This window comes from Nestor notabilis, unplaced genomic scaffold (genome assembly GCF_000696875.1).
Source record: "Nestor notabilis isolate BGI_N333 unplaced genomic scaffold, ASM69687v1 scaffold15507, whole genome shotgun sequence".
Classification (NCBI taxonomy): Eukaryota; Metazoa; Chordata; class Aves; order Psittaciformes; family Psittacidae; genus Nestor; species Nestor notabilis.
Window position 1 is genome coordinate 17,319 of NW_009935251.1, and position 17,043 is coordinate 34,361.

Consider the following 17,043-nt stretch of genomic DNA (forward strand, 5'->3'; position numbering starts at 1 on the left):
CTTTCCCTAGCAGATTCATACCTTGCCGCAGCATTTTCTAATTTTGCTGTTTGATAACTGTCTTCTTTTAGAAATTGAATCTGTGAACTTTACCTTTACTATTTGAAATTACAAACAATTAGATACATAAGACTGAAAAGCACTGTAACTTTAAATGCATGTTAAGTTGCAGAAGAAAAAAAAGATGTCAAACTTGTTGCATTGTACTTTTTAAAAGAAAAAAAAAATCTTTGTGTATGCTTTTTAAATGATTCAGTGCTCATTTTCCCTCTCCTTTCCCTCTCTTCTAGCCAGTAGTGAGGCACCCAAAAATAACAAACCAGCATCTTGCCTAATAGATTAGAGGAAAACAGCGTTAAGGAAATGGATTTCAGTTTCATGTTTCACAGAGGCTAGAATAAACGAGAGGGAGAAGCTACTTTTTTAAAGATTCAATTCTGCAGTTTTTGATTTCTTTTTGATTAAAGGCTTAAATAGTGAGAAAGCAGCTACACCGCAGCTCACCCATGTAGAAACTGGTGAATGAATTGAGATGGGTGGAGTTGTTTGAAAGCATCAAGAGGACTATTTCTTGGATATGATTATCAACCCTAAGAATGATTCATAACTCTTCCAAACTTTCAGACCCTCTCTGTAATGAGAAAATCACGATATCTTATGGAAACGAGTAACTGTTTCTTAATCATAATGGTCTATTCACACACACACAGAGGTTAAATATTTTTGAACTCAGTGAAAAGCAAGATGCTTCCTTTCTGAAAGTACATGGCAATGTTTTTCTTGTTGACCAGCTGTGCTAGATTCAGAATAATGTATAAGGAAGAGTAAACTACATTCTGCCCTTTAGCCAGATCAGGGGGTCTACTTAATCAACAGCCTTCTACCACTACAGTGCTAGTATAAGGAAAAGGAAAACCCCAGAGCTTCAGTTACAGTCATTGAGACCTACTGCAAGTAGGTGGATCTGATTCTCTCTGGAGGATTCTTCAGTCATTTAAATCTGTACAACAGGAGGATAATCCAGTAGCTTGTCCCCACTTTGCAGAATGGCAATAACCACTTAGGTTTCTGGAGCTGTGAAGAGCGTGACTTCAAGAGGACAGAATGAGAAGCACCTTGAGATGCCTCTGAGTCCATCTCTAGGTTTTTCTGCACCTCTTAAGAGTATTTTAAAACCAATGGTGTTTTACTACTTATATTCTCTGGCACCCTGCCTCATCCAACAGCCCCAGTGAAAACTCTGCTTTCTGCTTGTGAGCTGTGGTTGATCATGCACAGCAGAGAGACTAGTGCTCTCTCCTAAGGAAGGTGTGGTTGCATTCCTTGCCCCACCACCATACACAGCTTACAGTCAATAAAGCCAGAAAAGGAGAACGATTGCTACCAAGAAATTATCCTCTGTACTATTTACAAGGTGAACTACTTTCACTTTACCGTCAACAAGCAAAAAGATCCACCTCCATCTTACTGCAACATTTTAAAATACCGCAGTCCCCAAGTCCTCCATGAACTGCCAATAACATTTTATCAATGACTGAAATATTTGCTTTATATAGTGCTGTTGGAATTAGTTTTGACAGCATTTAGCAACTAGTCGAAAAGCAGAATGTGGTTGGGTTTTTTTCACTGCAAATACTTAGAACACTATTTAATCACACATTGAATACTCTTATGGGGAAGTCCTGTCCCTATTTGACCACAAGGGAGTAAAGGAAGCAGAAAAGTGCAGTGCTGACCTTTGAAAAAGACAGCCAGCCAGAGCTCTCCCGTTTTAAGGCAAATCAAGCGCTTCACATCTTTCAGTGCAGGGCTATGACTGGATGCAGCTGGGCACAGATGGGAAAAAGGCACACAGAGCCCAGAGTAAGTCCTAATTGAGGAGCTGCTAACTGAAAACCAGATCCTTTTACACTTTTGTACTAGGTAAATCTACCATGGTAAGATTATCGCAAAAGGTTTTGAAAAGACAAGTGCATAGGACCCAGAACAACGTTAAGCAAAACACAATGAACAGGGCCAGGACTAAAATGTATGCTCTCCTGGGGCATTTTCTGCTGCTTATGGGTTCAGTTATAGAAAGGGCTCTTTGTATTTGGGACACAGCTTGACCAGTGCTTGGTGCCAGATCTTGTTCTTGATCCCTGGACTTTGAAGGACCATTCTTTGAAGGACCAGAGAGCCTCTGCAACATGTGCAAACTACATCTTGCCACAGGATCATCCTCTGCAGCTGGAACCACTGGCCCAATTAGAAACTTCTGGACTGGTAGGCTCTGAGCATTTTGTTACTCTAATGACTTGGACACATGTCGATATTACTTGTAGGTTATTCTGCACTCCTCTGCAGCAGGGAAGGTCATGAACACTTCACAGCTTATGTCTGAAGAGAGCAGTCTGAAAATGTATCTGAACAATTTCTACAGAAGTTTAAGCTCCCGTTGCTGAGCAGTGTCAGCACAGGGATACTGGAAAACACCTCTTTTGTGAATGTGTTTTTTATTAAATGCAGCTGTCACAAAAGAGGAGGGTTCGTGTTCCTAAAAAGGTGCAGCAAAGAGAAGACAGATGGTTGGAATAAAACATTAACAAGAATGTGCCCACTCTGCCTACGCAAAAAACACCACTTCTGTAGAAGCTTCAGGGCAACCTTTAAACTACCTGGCTCAGGGACTAGTAGCTGTCTAGCTGTGGGATTTCAGTGAATGCTGTACAAACCCAACCAACTCCCCAGGGAAGTCAGTACTTGCTGCGCAAGCCACTCCTCTGCGTCCCCAGACCGGCTGGAGAGACACTGGGTCTGCACAAAGTGTACCTTCCCAGTGCTGCATAGGCACAACTGGAGATGATCTTTAACCAAGCTTTGCTCTCCTTGCCATGCGGCCGATTATGTTTTCCAGGTGTGTTGGGAGTGAATTTAAACCATCTATCCCAATCTGATAATGCCTACCTCTATCATTTTGCTGCAGTAAAATTATGGAGGTGAAAATAGCAAAGGAAAAGTCGGTGTTTATTTCCTTGATAATTTGCCTCTTATTCAATACATATAGATTCAGATTTCATGCTCTGATCTAAATGTGTATTCTGAAGGAGTTCAGCTGGATTTACACTGGTGCAACAGCAGAATTTGGCTTATGATCTTCATATGACAACATCAGCTAGCAGACTTGCTTAGTTTCTCTCTAATATATTCTTTGGGTTTTCTATGAAGTGCCTATTTAACAAGCATAATAGTCTAAGTACAATGCAGTTGTGTGGCAACAGTGTACCACATAAATTAAGCTAACTCTGGGTAATGTCACAAAAAAATATGTGTTTATAGCTTCATGCCAGTTTCTGACTAATGCTTTTGTTTGTTGCTATAGCAAACCACACATGAATCTGATAGCCAAAATCATGTTTATGACTAACCTTAGCTCTCTGGGGATTGAAAATATGGAGTAAAAAAAACCAAAACCCACAACACACAATGTGAGGAGAACATGATAGGAAACACCTTTTTTGGCATGAGTTACTATGAACATTAAAAGAGAAGAACATCATGAGTGGAAAACATTAGGAAATGGGAACTGTGGGAATAACTGGCTTTAACCCATGATGATTCAAATACAGCTTTTACTTCACATTGCAAAGTTGTCTGTGCAGGACTACTGCATACTAGAGTATGTTGCAGGAAGTCCTGGCTGCACGTTAAAGGATGGATTTAAGCCTCTGAGAAGCTTTGGATCACACATTAAACCAGTCAGACACTTAACTCAAGGTAATTTTTACACCCTGCCTTGACACCTAGGACACTGTATTCATTTAATTAATTTCTGTTACAACTTACACTTTGGTAGTTTCCAAGAGCATGTCCCAAGTCTGACGCCTCATTATGCTGTACAAATACATAATGGATAACAATGCCAGCCCCAAAGAGCTGTCTGTCAAACAGAGAGAGACAAGAGGAGAGGAGGACAGAGAGAGAGTAGAAGGCAGAGACAGAAGAGATGTGACTGCACTACCCACCAAATCAGATGTAGAATTCATGTGTCTTGCACCCCAGTTCAGTTGACTGATTCAGGTTACCAAATATATTACTGTGGAAAGAAGAATACATTATGTACCCTGCAGGGCAGAGAAAATCAATGCAGGTAAAGTGATTCCTAAATGTGGATAGCTTACAGCAAAGCTACATTATGTCAGGCAAAATTCATACTAGTGTTGCCCTGTTATTCTTAATAATCTCTTTCCTTCACGGGTAAAAAAAAAATAAATAAAGGGGAGTATTGCTGTACAGTGTATAGACACAGATCAGTTTCTATCAATGTTTTCTATTGATTTTAATTACTCTGGCTCTAGACTGCATATTGCATCTTTATTCACAGATTCTGTACTTTGCATAAAGGCACATGATCATCACGATTCATGGCAAGTTCTTACATCATCTGTCCCAACACTCAGCAGAGAGTCCTGAAATTGTAAACAGTTTTGCGGAGAGGTAGGTCTGCCCAAGCTCTAGTGTTCCATGTATTTTGAAGGGGGTGTTCATGAAAGACACCTTGACTCACCAGTAGGATAAACAGGAAATTGCCATAAATAGAAGCTTAAACAATCTGTAGGACTCAGATGATACCTGGTCATTTAATGCTGCAGGATCAAATCTTGACATATTGAGATTTCATTCTGTGGCTACTCAAGCAAGGCATCCATTAGCCTCAAGGAAACTAATATATGGAATGCTACATCACATTTATCTTGCAATTCAGACTGCGATACAGGCTGAGATCAGCTTTGGTTCAATATTGTACAATCCAGCAGAGCACACAACACTGCACACAGTAATCATGCCTGCATCCTTGTAAGAGTAAATACTTTTGGAAAAAAATGAAGACATGTTGTAGATTACCCTTGAATTCAATTGATGTATACAGCAAATAGCATTAAGACATCAGTGCTGTGTAATGTGAAAAACGAAGGCAAGTAAGATACAAGCAGAAGTTTTCCAGCTATAGCCTAAGTATCACTTGGACTACAGAGTAATTAATGGTGACATGCAGAAGGCCATATATGACTCACTCTTTGCTTTCACATGCTTTTTCAGTTCTTCACATTTGGCAGAAAATGCATCTTACAAAAAAAAAAAAGAAGAAAAGATATGCCAGGCTTCTTTCCTCCACATCCACACTGAGAACCTGAAACCAGCTCTGGAAGCACTATACAGAAACCATTTCAAAATAGCTACACCATTCCCTGTGACTTACCCCAAAAGCAACTGCTCTTCCCTGGGAGTGGTGTAGGAAAGTAATTAAGAGACCCTAAGTATAAATGAATGAGGCTGCCAACCCAGCTCCTCCTCTGAATGACTTTTGGACCTGTAGTAGCAGAAGGCACTGGTTAACAGTATTTACGGGTATGTATTTATGCAGACACAGTGCTACTTAATGAGTATCTTTCTCTTTGCACTCTCAAAGGGCATAGCTATCTCTTGCACCTTCTGGGATAGCGATCACCCAGATAGTATTGCCTAGTACATATGAATATGCCAGCTTGGCAACTGCAGCATTTAGTCATGTTCACCGAGAGTCCCTCTACCTGCCCAGAGCACTATGTGAAAGCAGGTGAGCTCTCCCTGCCTTACAGAAAGTAAGGTAGCATAGCAGAAAAATTACTTGCTCAAAGTCACAAAGCAGTTGGCAACAAAGCCAGCAATAAATACAACCCAGATGTTCTGGATTCCACCTCCTCTCTGCACCACGCTGCCTCTCTTAGCTCAGTGCTGGAAGGAAATGTTTCACATTTACTCATCCCTCCTTTTCCTTTGTCAATAGAAATTAAAGCAGGCATCTGGCTGCCTGAGCCTTGAATACTCCAATGGTTTCCAAGGCTTGCAGTGAAGTCAGCCAACATTTTTATTGAATCCAGCCCTAATGGACAACTAAAGTGTTTTCTTTGCCAACTAGCTTATGGGTGCAAAACTCACCTAAGCACATACTATTTCTATGTAAATATGCATTGTATATATATGTACATGTATATATTTCATGACTTTGCAAATAACCTTTTTTTACAAAACATACTATTTTTGCAACTGTGCAGGTTTAGCTGGGGTAGAGTTAATTTTCTTCATAGTAGCCAGTATGGGGCTATGTTTTGGATTTGTGCTGAAAACAGTATTGATAACACAGGGATGTTTTAGTTACTGCTGAGCAGTGCTTACGTAGAGTCAAGGCCTCTTCTGCTTCTCACCCCACCAGCGAGTAGGCTGCAAGTGCACAAGGAATTAGGAGGGGACACAGCTGGGACAGATGACCCTAACTGACCAAAGGGATATTCCATACCATATGGTGTCATACTCAGCATATAAAGCTGGGCAAAGAAGGAAAGGGGGACATTCGGAGTGATGATATTTTGTCTTCCTAAGTAACTGTTACACATGACAGACCCCTGCTCTCCTGGAGATGGCTGAACACCTGCCTGCCAATGGGAAGTGTTGAATTAATTTGTTGGTTTGCTTTTCTTGCGTGAGCAGCTTTTGCTTTACCTGTTAAATTGTCTTTATCTTAACCCATGGGTTTTCTCACTTTTACTCTTCTGATCCTCTCCCCTGTCCCACTGGTGGGGAGTGAGTGAGTGGCTGTGTGGGGCTTAGTTGCTGTCTGGGATTAAACCACAACAGCAACACAGCTGAGCAGTGAACAGATTGATCTACTACTATTAAAAAAAATAAAATAAAATACTGCATCGATATTTTTCAGTATAAATTTAAAACAAGCCTCTAAACTTTTTTACTTTGTTGAAAAAGTTAGGAAGGTCTGCCAGGGTGGTTCTTGTATTGAACTCACTCAAGTCTGCTTAAAGACCGATGGCTAATTAGCATTAATTTTCCATTAATTTATTCTGTGAACAGAATGTCTAAATATTTAAAATGTGCTTATTAAACTATCTATGGTGTCTGTGTGGAGGCCACATCCACGGATTTTCCAAAAGCAATGTAAATCTCATTTCATGTGAATACCTTATGTCCTGTCAGTAAAATATCCTTACTGTTGTCAGTACAAGGTGAGTCCATGTCTCTGAGCAGCTGAACACTCTTTGCCATATTTTTCACCCTCAAGGTGAATGCCAGGCAATTTTTCCTGCCTGTCATGATAAAAATCCAGCTGGGAGTTGTAGATGTTGTGCTGCTGTTGCTGTCAGGGGAGCTGGACTGAAGTTAAGAAGTACAGCATTGCATATTGTATTCTTCTCTCCCCAAACACCTCACAGGTATGAAAGTGGGAACAAAAACTTCAGCAGCTGCAGGCTGCCTAGAATACTTAATCCTCTTTGTAGAACTCCCTCATTTTTCTTGACTAGAAAACAAATGTACACAAGATTTTGCATTCAGGTCTCCAAGCAGAAGTCTCTGTGCATCTGCAGGACAGTGGTAGGAGATCCCCCACACAGCAAGATCACAGTGCCCATGCTCAGTTGTACTGTGTGCCTCCACCATGATCACTTTACAGGAACCCACATGCTGGATAAATGCATCCACAGATTTGCTCCAGCCAACAGGGATTTATTATGACTGAGAATTTCTAAGATCTTCTAGACAATGAAACAAACCAAAACACAGCCCCCAAAAGCCTTCCTTCTTTCTCTGTAAACTGTTTCCACTATTTCATTACTGCCTCCGTTTTGCTTCACTTGCTTGACACAAAGCTTCTAAGTCCTCAGAGGCATATCCGGGTAGGTGGCTATATATCACTAAACATGGTGGGAACCTTAACCTGACATCAAACTGCAGCAGCGATAAATGACAAGAACAGGTTTTGACAAACATGGCTGGGTTGTGCCATTTTTGTGCAACAATAGTAAGTTTGTCAAATTTGAGTCTGCCTTCATGCCAGAGACATTGCCTCCTGAAAAGTCTCTGCAAAGCAGGAAACTCTCACCCCTTCTCAAAGCTATTGCAGCTAGGTTAAGGATATTGCTCCTTGCTGCAATTTGTCACTGCCGACTTAGCAAGTCCCAGCTCCCTTCCCCTGAGCACACAGGCTCTGGCTGGCGTTGCATATAGTTCCAAGTGTGTCCAAGAGCTGAAACCTTATCGCTGTCCATCTCAGTCTCCTTGCAAGAACAGAGTTAGTGGAGAAGCTAGCGTAGTCTGTTTCTGCTCATGTGACAGCCAGCTCCTGTTTTGGATTAGAAGATGATGGTTTTCCCTCCTTCTCCATCCCTTTCTGGGCATTTAAAAGAGAAGGGTTTGTGGGAAGGCGAAAATGCGCATGGCTTTTTATACCTCCTTTACCCTCCCTTTGCTCTGGTGCAAATGAAAGCCCCGGTTCATACGCTGTATCTGTGTGTGCTGCTCAGGGGCCTGACTTTTGTCAGCCCAGGCTGTGAAACAACAGTGTGATAGTGGAGAGGTGTTCATGCACTTCCCCATGGAGACGACTGCTGGCAGAATACCAGTTTTCAACGCATGTCACAACTTGGAAGAGCACTGCAAAAGCGCTTCCCTATCACACGGCAGGGTGGAGATCTGTTGACTTGACTCCAATCCCCATTTTTCAAAGCAAGGCAGAAGCTGAATGTGAACCAGCAATGAGCCCCAGATGCAAAGGAGTGCAAATAAATTAATAGAACGCAGCTGAGAATGGCAGTGGCAGCAGTCAGCAGAAACACTCCAAACACCCTGGCCGCTGCAAGGACTGCTGTGCATCTTGCTGCTCATGTGCCAGGACACCTAGGTCTGATGCAACACCTACAACGTGTTTCCCCTGGGCTGGAAAGGCTTGGGGGGGGAAGTGGGGGGGTGCTGTGCGAAGACATCTCCCCCACACTAGTTTTCCCTATTGTGTGGCTGGACATGTCTGTGTGTATTGGCCCTGCTGGCTGCTCTCTCAGTGCCCTTAAGAAATAATCCAAAATCATTGGTTTTCTTTCCCTGCCACTTGCTTCTGCCCCTGCTCCCGGGTTGTCTTTGACTCCATCACTGCATCATGAAGGTTTTGCAGGCACCTTTAGGCAGTCTTGCTGTGGCAGTGGAGCATGCTGTGGACTTCCCTGTTCCCAGACTTTTTTGCCAGGGTATCTTCTCTCAGAACTGCCTTTGCTGGGCAGACTGACCCCAGAGAGACCAGCCCACAAAGGACTTCAAGGTGGGCCTGCCAGAAAATTTATTCACAGGTGTTATATGAATTTGAACTTTTCTTCAGAAAAAAACCTCTAGAAACTGAAAGTAGGAAATCCCATTATTTCCTACCCAAGCTTTTCATACCTAAGCCTTGCCATCAGCTATGGTCCACATCCAACAAGCTAATCCAACTCAGCTACTTCAGCCCCTCTGTTTCAGAGCACCCTCCAGTGATGAGTGCCCTGAATATCCCACCAGTATCACACTGCTAGGCTTGAGCACCACTTGCCTGCGTGCAAACACCCCAGTCGACCCATCTGTTCCACCACCTGCCCACCACAGCTTTCCATGCTGCTGCACTGTGTAGTTGTCTCCTGGGCAAGCCATGGTCCTATGCTGAAAGAGTGGGGTTGCATCATTTTTTAAATCAGAAGAGAAAGGCATTTCTTCATGTGTACAGCAATGTGCTACAGAGCCCATAGCATGACTGCGACATCATCTTGCACTGACAGGATGTGCAGTGAACGCTCCTGTGGAAAGTTGGCCTGAGCTTCTCAGAGAGTCCTGATGACTGCTCTGATCAGCTCACCATGAGACCCAGGGATGATTTGTTGTCACATGCACCAAGCACCCTGATTTCTTTCTCAGAAACAAGCCAGTATATTTAGGAGAGATTACATTCATTCTTAAGCTTATCTGCAAGTGCTAGGCTTACTCTCTGGGCTTTAAGGTTTATTTAGAATAAATAAGGTTTATCTATTTGGTTGGTGAAGCATGCAATGTATACTTTATAACTATGTAATTAATGCCCTAATCTCTGTGATGAGCTTTCCTGGCATAACCCAGGAGTTATCAAAAGCTTCTTTTCAATCTCTGAGGAAGGATAATTTTAAAAAGAAAAAGATGATTTCTCCTGCTATCTCTATCCAAACCATTTCATTCACAGATTCCTCTTAGACTGACTGAAGCAGTTGTTAAATCCACTGTGGACATATAACCCAAATATAGATGTAAAATCACTGCGCCATTACTAAATGTATTCCTTTCATAACAGTTCTGTGGGAGTCCTGCCTCCATCCGGCTCCGTGTATCACTGAAATGTCCCCTTATAAATACCTGCATGTGAATAACTTTCAGAAGTCTGTTTTACATCACTTACACAGTCAATAATTTTGTAGTCCAACACATACCTCAAAAGAAGAGAGTGATAGCAGAGCCTAGGAACGTACCATGGTATGTTCACAGGAAGCCTGATTAATAATTTAGCATCACAACTGCACATCATTGCCTTTGTAGCCATCCATCTCCATGAGTACAAATGCTGCATGTAGTCATTCTCATGTGAAAATGCCCGGTTTGCCTCCAAAAGAGGCTCTAACTGGTTACTTTAATTAGGCACTGAGTTGTCCAAACTATTCATAGCACAAATAATTTTTGTCGCATAGTCAAGCCCATTATGTGAAAAAGTCAACCTTAAGGAGTGCAAGGACACAGTTCATATAAAAATCAATGCAACCTTTCAGTATAGCATAAATCAGACCAACTCTGACATATATGAAAATATTTAGGGAATGCTTAATGACATTTTTGTGTTCTTGTAAATTACTTGCTTTCATCTGATTTTAGAAGCAGGAATAGAGAAAGCTCCGCTCACACCAGGAAATATCAGCAGTCAAAACCACTAGCTTTCTCGTGATAGTTTCTCAAATCTTCATCTTATATACCTTCCAATAAACCTGCACACATATCAAACAGAAAAAACAGTCCAAACTTTTGTATAATTATCTGATCTGAGGGATTGCTGCTCACCTCTCTGAGGTGCACCAAAAGCTGATTTCTAACTATTTTTCAAAATAACAAGTCCTAATTCCACTCAGGCATTTTCACCCTTCAGAATATAATGCAACCATCAGTTAAAGCAATTCTTGCTGCATAGAAAAGTTATTATCCCATTTGCTACCAAAACAATTTTTACTCCTGCATACATGTCCACTGAGTTTCTTCTTTGTACTAAAATTTCCATTCTGGAATTCACTCCTCCAAGTAATTCTGCTAAGGCTGGTTCTTTGGATTACAATGAGAATGACATGAGGCAAGGAAAAGTTCCTGCACATAGTTCTTTTGTGAGAAACATAGAGCATTGTACCTGGCCGACAGTCAAAGGGCTGGGTGCTGGGACAAAACACACAGCAAGTAAATGAAGAGGTGATCCAGGGCTGGTATGAAGTATGGGATACTTAGGAAAGTAGGGATGGTTGGACTAATAAAGTGTGTCTGGTTTTGGGACTCACTGAAAGGTGGAAGATGCTACATCTGTAGTAGTTTATTACAAGTCCTATTTAGCTAGGACTTGGAGAAATGGGAAGAAATACGTGCAGCTTGAAACCTTTGCTTTTCAGTGCTGGCTGACTGAGGCCACAAACATACTGCTTTTTAAGAGGGAGAGCTGAGAGGTCAGTGGGCAGGTAGAAAGGTATTTAAAATCAGATGGCAGCATGGATAACAGCTACTTCCTGACTCTGCAAATGTCAGGCACAGCCCACCGCTATCAAAATCGAGTGGTGTTTGTTCTCTTAACTACAGAGGAGAAATAACATTTGCCCAACAGTGAAGAACAGTTACAATGTCTTTGGAGTCTTGAGCATTTATCAGCAGGCTTGGAAATCACATAAACCTTATCTCCTTGTTTGTGTTTTGAAAAACAGATAACTTTACCTTCTGAAGACACTGCTATCTTTATGGGGCAGAAGAAGTGGGCTCAGCACCTGCTCTTCTTCAGGCGCTTGCATTCCTGCTCTGTGGAATTTCACTGGGATTTGAGCTGTTACCATGCCCTGGGACTCACTCCCTGCAGAGCTGCTGTCCCTATGCCATGGGAGCAGATGGGTCCTCTATCAGTTACCTTGGCTCATTTATTACTTAGATGCCATAATAACGTTAAAATATTTTGACTTGTTCCAGCCACTCTGGACTACATGTTTGGTCAGATTTCGATGGTGAACCCATGGGTTTCCCTTCTCTGATAGAAAACTGTAGATCCATTCTCTACAATACAATAAGTCATCAGTTACTTCCAGATACTTGGCTACCTATAGCCTCCTTTCAGGAACCAAACATGTTGGTAGGAAGTATTTAGGATGTGGCAGGTCCTCTCCTAGCCTGAAGCTTTGTTTTCCAATATAAAACAATGAACTCCAGCCTCGATTTTAAAATCTGAACAGGCATGAGCAAACACATGAATTTAGCAAGTTTCCCCCGGTGCAGCCATAATCCTCCCAAACTAGGCGTAGGCAGAGCTGCGGGTCATCCAGAGGATCTTTCTGGCCACAAGAGTGTTGTCTTGGTTTCTGCCACACGTGAAGAGAGGGTAACCTAGTTTTGGTAGGGTTTAATCTTGGCTCCGTCAGGCACTGAATCTCCTACATCACTCAGGAGTGCTCCACTACTTTTCCCTCCAAAGCCTGCTAACCAGATTGGAAGTTACAGCTAAGGGAGGCAGGAAAGGCAGTAGTTGTTAAACGATGTCGTCAGGAAAAGAGTTTTTTAGCACATTAGGGCTCAGGGATGTGGCAAACTGCCTGAAAGCAAAAGCTCACCCTTGCAGGGTCTGCCTGTGCCAGTGCAGAGGGCCAGGTCCCCTCTTCGCTCACAGCAGGGCTGATGTTGAGGCCTTTTGAGCCTTACTGGCTGGGATTTAATCTGCCATACGAACCCCAGAAACTCAATAGCATGTTTTTCCAGAGGTGGAAACCCAGATTTTCCCAGTGCACTGCATATTTTGCTGCTCCCTGATGTGAGGGATATTATAGAATGCAAAAATAGCTAGATATAAAAAATAGATTGCATCTATTTACTCAAATATTTACTCAGAACACAAGCCAGTAACTTTCACACCTTTCAAATACACTGCCTTATATTCTGATTATTTAGGTCTCCAGATGTGAGAAATCCTGGAAAAAATCTTCCCTAAATCCCTCACTGTTTTACACTTGCATAGGATGTACCGACTTCTTTGCCTTTGTAGAAAACTTGAGGGGGAAAAAAAACATCCAAATCTCTGTGCATCTTTAGAGCTTCAAATCAAGGGAATGTACATTCCTGTGGTTTCATACAAGACATGACACTTTAGTAATACCCTAATGCTGTATATCCTACTCCCTCCACTCACAGTGACATTAAGGGAAGTGCCTGTGAAGTTCCTGAAGTGGCTTCCCAGAGCAGGGTGCCTCTGTGCATGGCGCACCAAACCCACTGAAGTCAACAGGAGGTTAACTCAGATCATAGCTATTCCCCTGGCCATGTATTACAGACTGTTGGATTTTATTTCAGTGATGAGCTTCAAGTACAGCCAAAAGTGAACAGAGGCACGTTGACCTCATAGTTGTGAATACAAATTGAGCATCCAAGACAATTAAAAGCAGAAAATACGTGCCATCTCCAACCCCCTGGCAAATCAGCCCTAGAAGTTGCCACTGTCCCATTCGACTGAAGAGACGTTAACACACACTGCAGAGGAGGTTTGGAAGGCTGCCATCCTCTATGGATTGCTTATGAGCACTGACTAGAGTCAAACTAACTTCAGTCAGAGATTTACACAAGCCTCATAATGTAATAGTAGAGTTTACTTTACGCGAGTGCCACACCAAAGATAGTAAAATGCAATTAAGCTAACAAATCTACATGCTTCCACAGAAAAGCTACAGCCATCATGGAACATGTCAGCACTGCAGAGTGCCTGGCACAGATTCGTAGTTTTCAGTTTATTGCTGAGGAGTTATTGTTAACTCCATTGTTATAGAGTTACTGCAATTAAAAGTTCCAGTCACACTTCTCATTTTTAAACATAGCTAATAACCCCCAATAAATTCTGAGATGTTACATGTTTTCCTGTGCTGTTAAACATCTGAAACTTTTTTATGCTGGATTGTGGACTATGTTCGGATAGATTGTGGAAGTAAACTGGTTGTTGTAAGCTGTTTCTCCTTTAATTTGCTCGGACCTGCGAAATTCCCTCTAGTTTTTATAATTGTAAAAGATATAGCAAGGCAATACTTAGAAATTTTCCCTTGTGCATGCAACAGGTGATCATCAGCTGATTTCTGTATCTCTTAAGAGTTACCTTTCAACTTTCTGCGATGATTGTTTCATAAATTTTGAAGAATGGTTACTTCTATTGTAAAGGAGTAGACTTCTAGTGTCTTCTTTCACGTGAGTAACATGTTTTCTTTTCTAAGCTTTACGAATTCTTCATTCTCACTACAGGTGGCTACAGATACAAATCCTACCTCTGATCATCTGTTCAGAAACATATTAAGGTACATGGATGGGGTAAAGAACCTAGACAGGTGGACAGAATGATTTTACCCATTATATTTCCTATGACTTTGTGAACTAGCCCCAGCAGCCTTGCAGTGAACACATACAGGATCCCACTACTACTGACAAGGTTATGAATCTATTTTTTAAATGCTTCAAGGTTAATCTTAGTCTCAAATACCACTAAGATACAGAGATCCTAGTGCCAAGTCAGTATATTATGATATATACATTGCAAATGGTATCTATTGAGATACAGTATCCACACAAATAGAATTCCTTTCATAGAAGCAGATACTATTAAAATCCAAATATACCTATGGGGAAAACAAATAACAGAAAAATCATATTCATCAGAAAACAACTTCACTAAGTAAACTGCAATTTGCACCTTGCAATTCATTGCAACAACTGGGACGGGCTGTACTACAAAAGAGAGTTTCACTATCTTTGAGATCGTATGATAGGTTAAGTATACAGACAGAGGAAGTAAGGAAAACAACGTGCATGATCTGGAATAGAGATTACTGAATGAAGGGGTGTGTATAGGACTAAGAACCAACATCCCTCTGAAGGCTTTGGGAGGCTTAGTGCACATGCTTGAAACCCCTGCATTAAAATGTGGATCAGAATTTTTTTAGCAGGCTGAACAGTTCATCCCTGATATCATTTCTTCCCATACACAAGAAAGAGACCAATTTTTACACCAGGTGGGATGCACCTTGGTTGAAGTTCTGGCCATACTTTTCCACCGCAGTATCACTTAATGCACAGCATCTTCAGGTTTCACTTATCAAGCACAGCAGCTTGGAACATTATGTCTTTATAACCAGAATGTCTAGTTTCTGTGTCAGAGGACACAAAATACCCACACCTACATCTCTGCAATTTTAAAAGCCCACCATCTACTGCAAACTTGTGCAGTCTGCATCAGAGACTAGAAAGAAGCGGGGGGGTGGGGGGGGGGGGGGGGGGGGGGGGAGAGAGAGAGAAAGAGGTTTGGGGTTTAAAAAAACACCACAACTTACCAAAAGTAACTGAAGTTCTCTAAAGTTGCCCTGAAGTTGAAATAGCCCAGAACACCAGTGCAGAGCCTGCCTTAAACTCTCTCTCGCTCCCCCTCTCTCTTCAGCAATTGGAAGGAGGGCTGTGAAGAAATTCAGCAAACAATTTTCCTTCTATGTCGACTGGGGCGTTCCTCTACAGGCAGAAAGGGGATGGCTAAGCCTGGGTGAGGCTTGTTGCTATCCCCAAACCAAAGAGCGCTGTTGCAGATTACACAGCCTGTGAAATCCAATCCCTTTCTCTACTAAAGCAACAGCTGTACGGCTTCAGCTGAGGAGGGAACGGCGGGTACACCCTGGGCTTGTTGCTGGTCAGGTTTTTCATGCTGGGGGACGTGGAGGAACAGGGGTACACAAGTTTCCATAAGCTCTGTGTCTTCTCCCCACTTACTGCCTACAGCTACAGGCACAAGCGTACACAGGGTGGAGATACAGGGCAATTTCCTTGTGACTGAAAGTACATGGGATGTGGGCGCCTGTGCAAAACAAACATCTCTTTTCCTGATATTCATTCCCAGCCTTGTTTCAGGACGAAAGTAGGTAATTAACATTATATGTATTAGTAAATTTTCATGCAAGCATGCACACACACAGGATGTATTCCGTCACAGCAGCACAGTTAAAACTGGTTTCCAGGCTGTTCTAGTGCCCTCTAAGTCCATTATTCCTTGTCATTTTTAGTCAGCTGTTTAATTCTTCCCCCCAAAAAAAGAATGCTGAGCTGACAGACGTTACACCAAATGAAGTGTTCTCATGGATCGCAGCGTGTGAGTGCCAGTGTGCTTAGTGCTGCCTTTGCACTGATGTGAACATGTGAAGAAGGCCACTTAGTGCCAGCAGAAATGGATTTATTAGAATTCCAAGCACCTCCTCTCACCTGTTCCTATTTCACCACCCCCTGCAAAGGAAAGAAATTTGTAATACAGCCGATTCCTCCCTCTCTGAGGATTTCCACTGATTCTCTAATTCCTCCTCCTTGAAGAGCTAAAGGGATTGCAGCAGCAGATTTCACTCCGGGCTTCCCTGTTTCACAGAAGTATTTGGCTGGTCGTTTGCATGCTGTCAAATAGGCGTGAGGTGAGAGAGGGTGCAAAATGCAAACAACATATAAGCAGCCCTGGGAGTGTCCTGCAGTTGCTCTTACTGCTTTGCCAACACACCAGAGAAGGACATGAACCGGTAAAAAACACACCAGTCAAAGGAAAACCCCTGTGTTTACAGAGCAGCCTCACCTCATGTCAGGGCAGACAGTGTGCTGTTGGCTCTGAATACGTTTCAGTACCTGATATTCTTCACATACTAGTTTTCTAATCCCAAGTGTAGCATGGGCACACACAGTGTCTACAAAGGGTATGTGGAAATTGACAGCGACGCCTGATTGTATAGCTCTGCTTCCACCCTGTGTGGATACTTAACATAGGCATTTCGTGAAAGCTAGGTCTTAACAGAACAACAGTATTTATATTAAAGCAAATTCTGTCATTATTTTTGTATAATTAATGTAAAATATTATATCTAATTATATAGTATATGTTAATTATAAGATCACATATATAGCTTAATTTAG

At 42.1% G+C, this 17,043-nt stretch overlaps 1 protein-coding gene across 1 annotated transcript in view; it reads right to left on the minus strand.

Moving 5' to 3' along the window:
* Positions 1 to 15,564, minus strand: part of LOC104408224 (protein AHNAK2-like) — a gene marked incomplete at its 3' end in the record, with an annotated part of 32,522 nt that extends 16,958 nt beyond the window's left edge. The window contains exon 1 of the mRNA XM_010017758.1: positions 15,441 to 15,564. The remainder of the gene's footprint in view (positions 1 to 15,440) is intronic.
* Between the last annotated feature and the right edge of the window lie 1,479 nt (positions 15,565 to 17,043).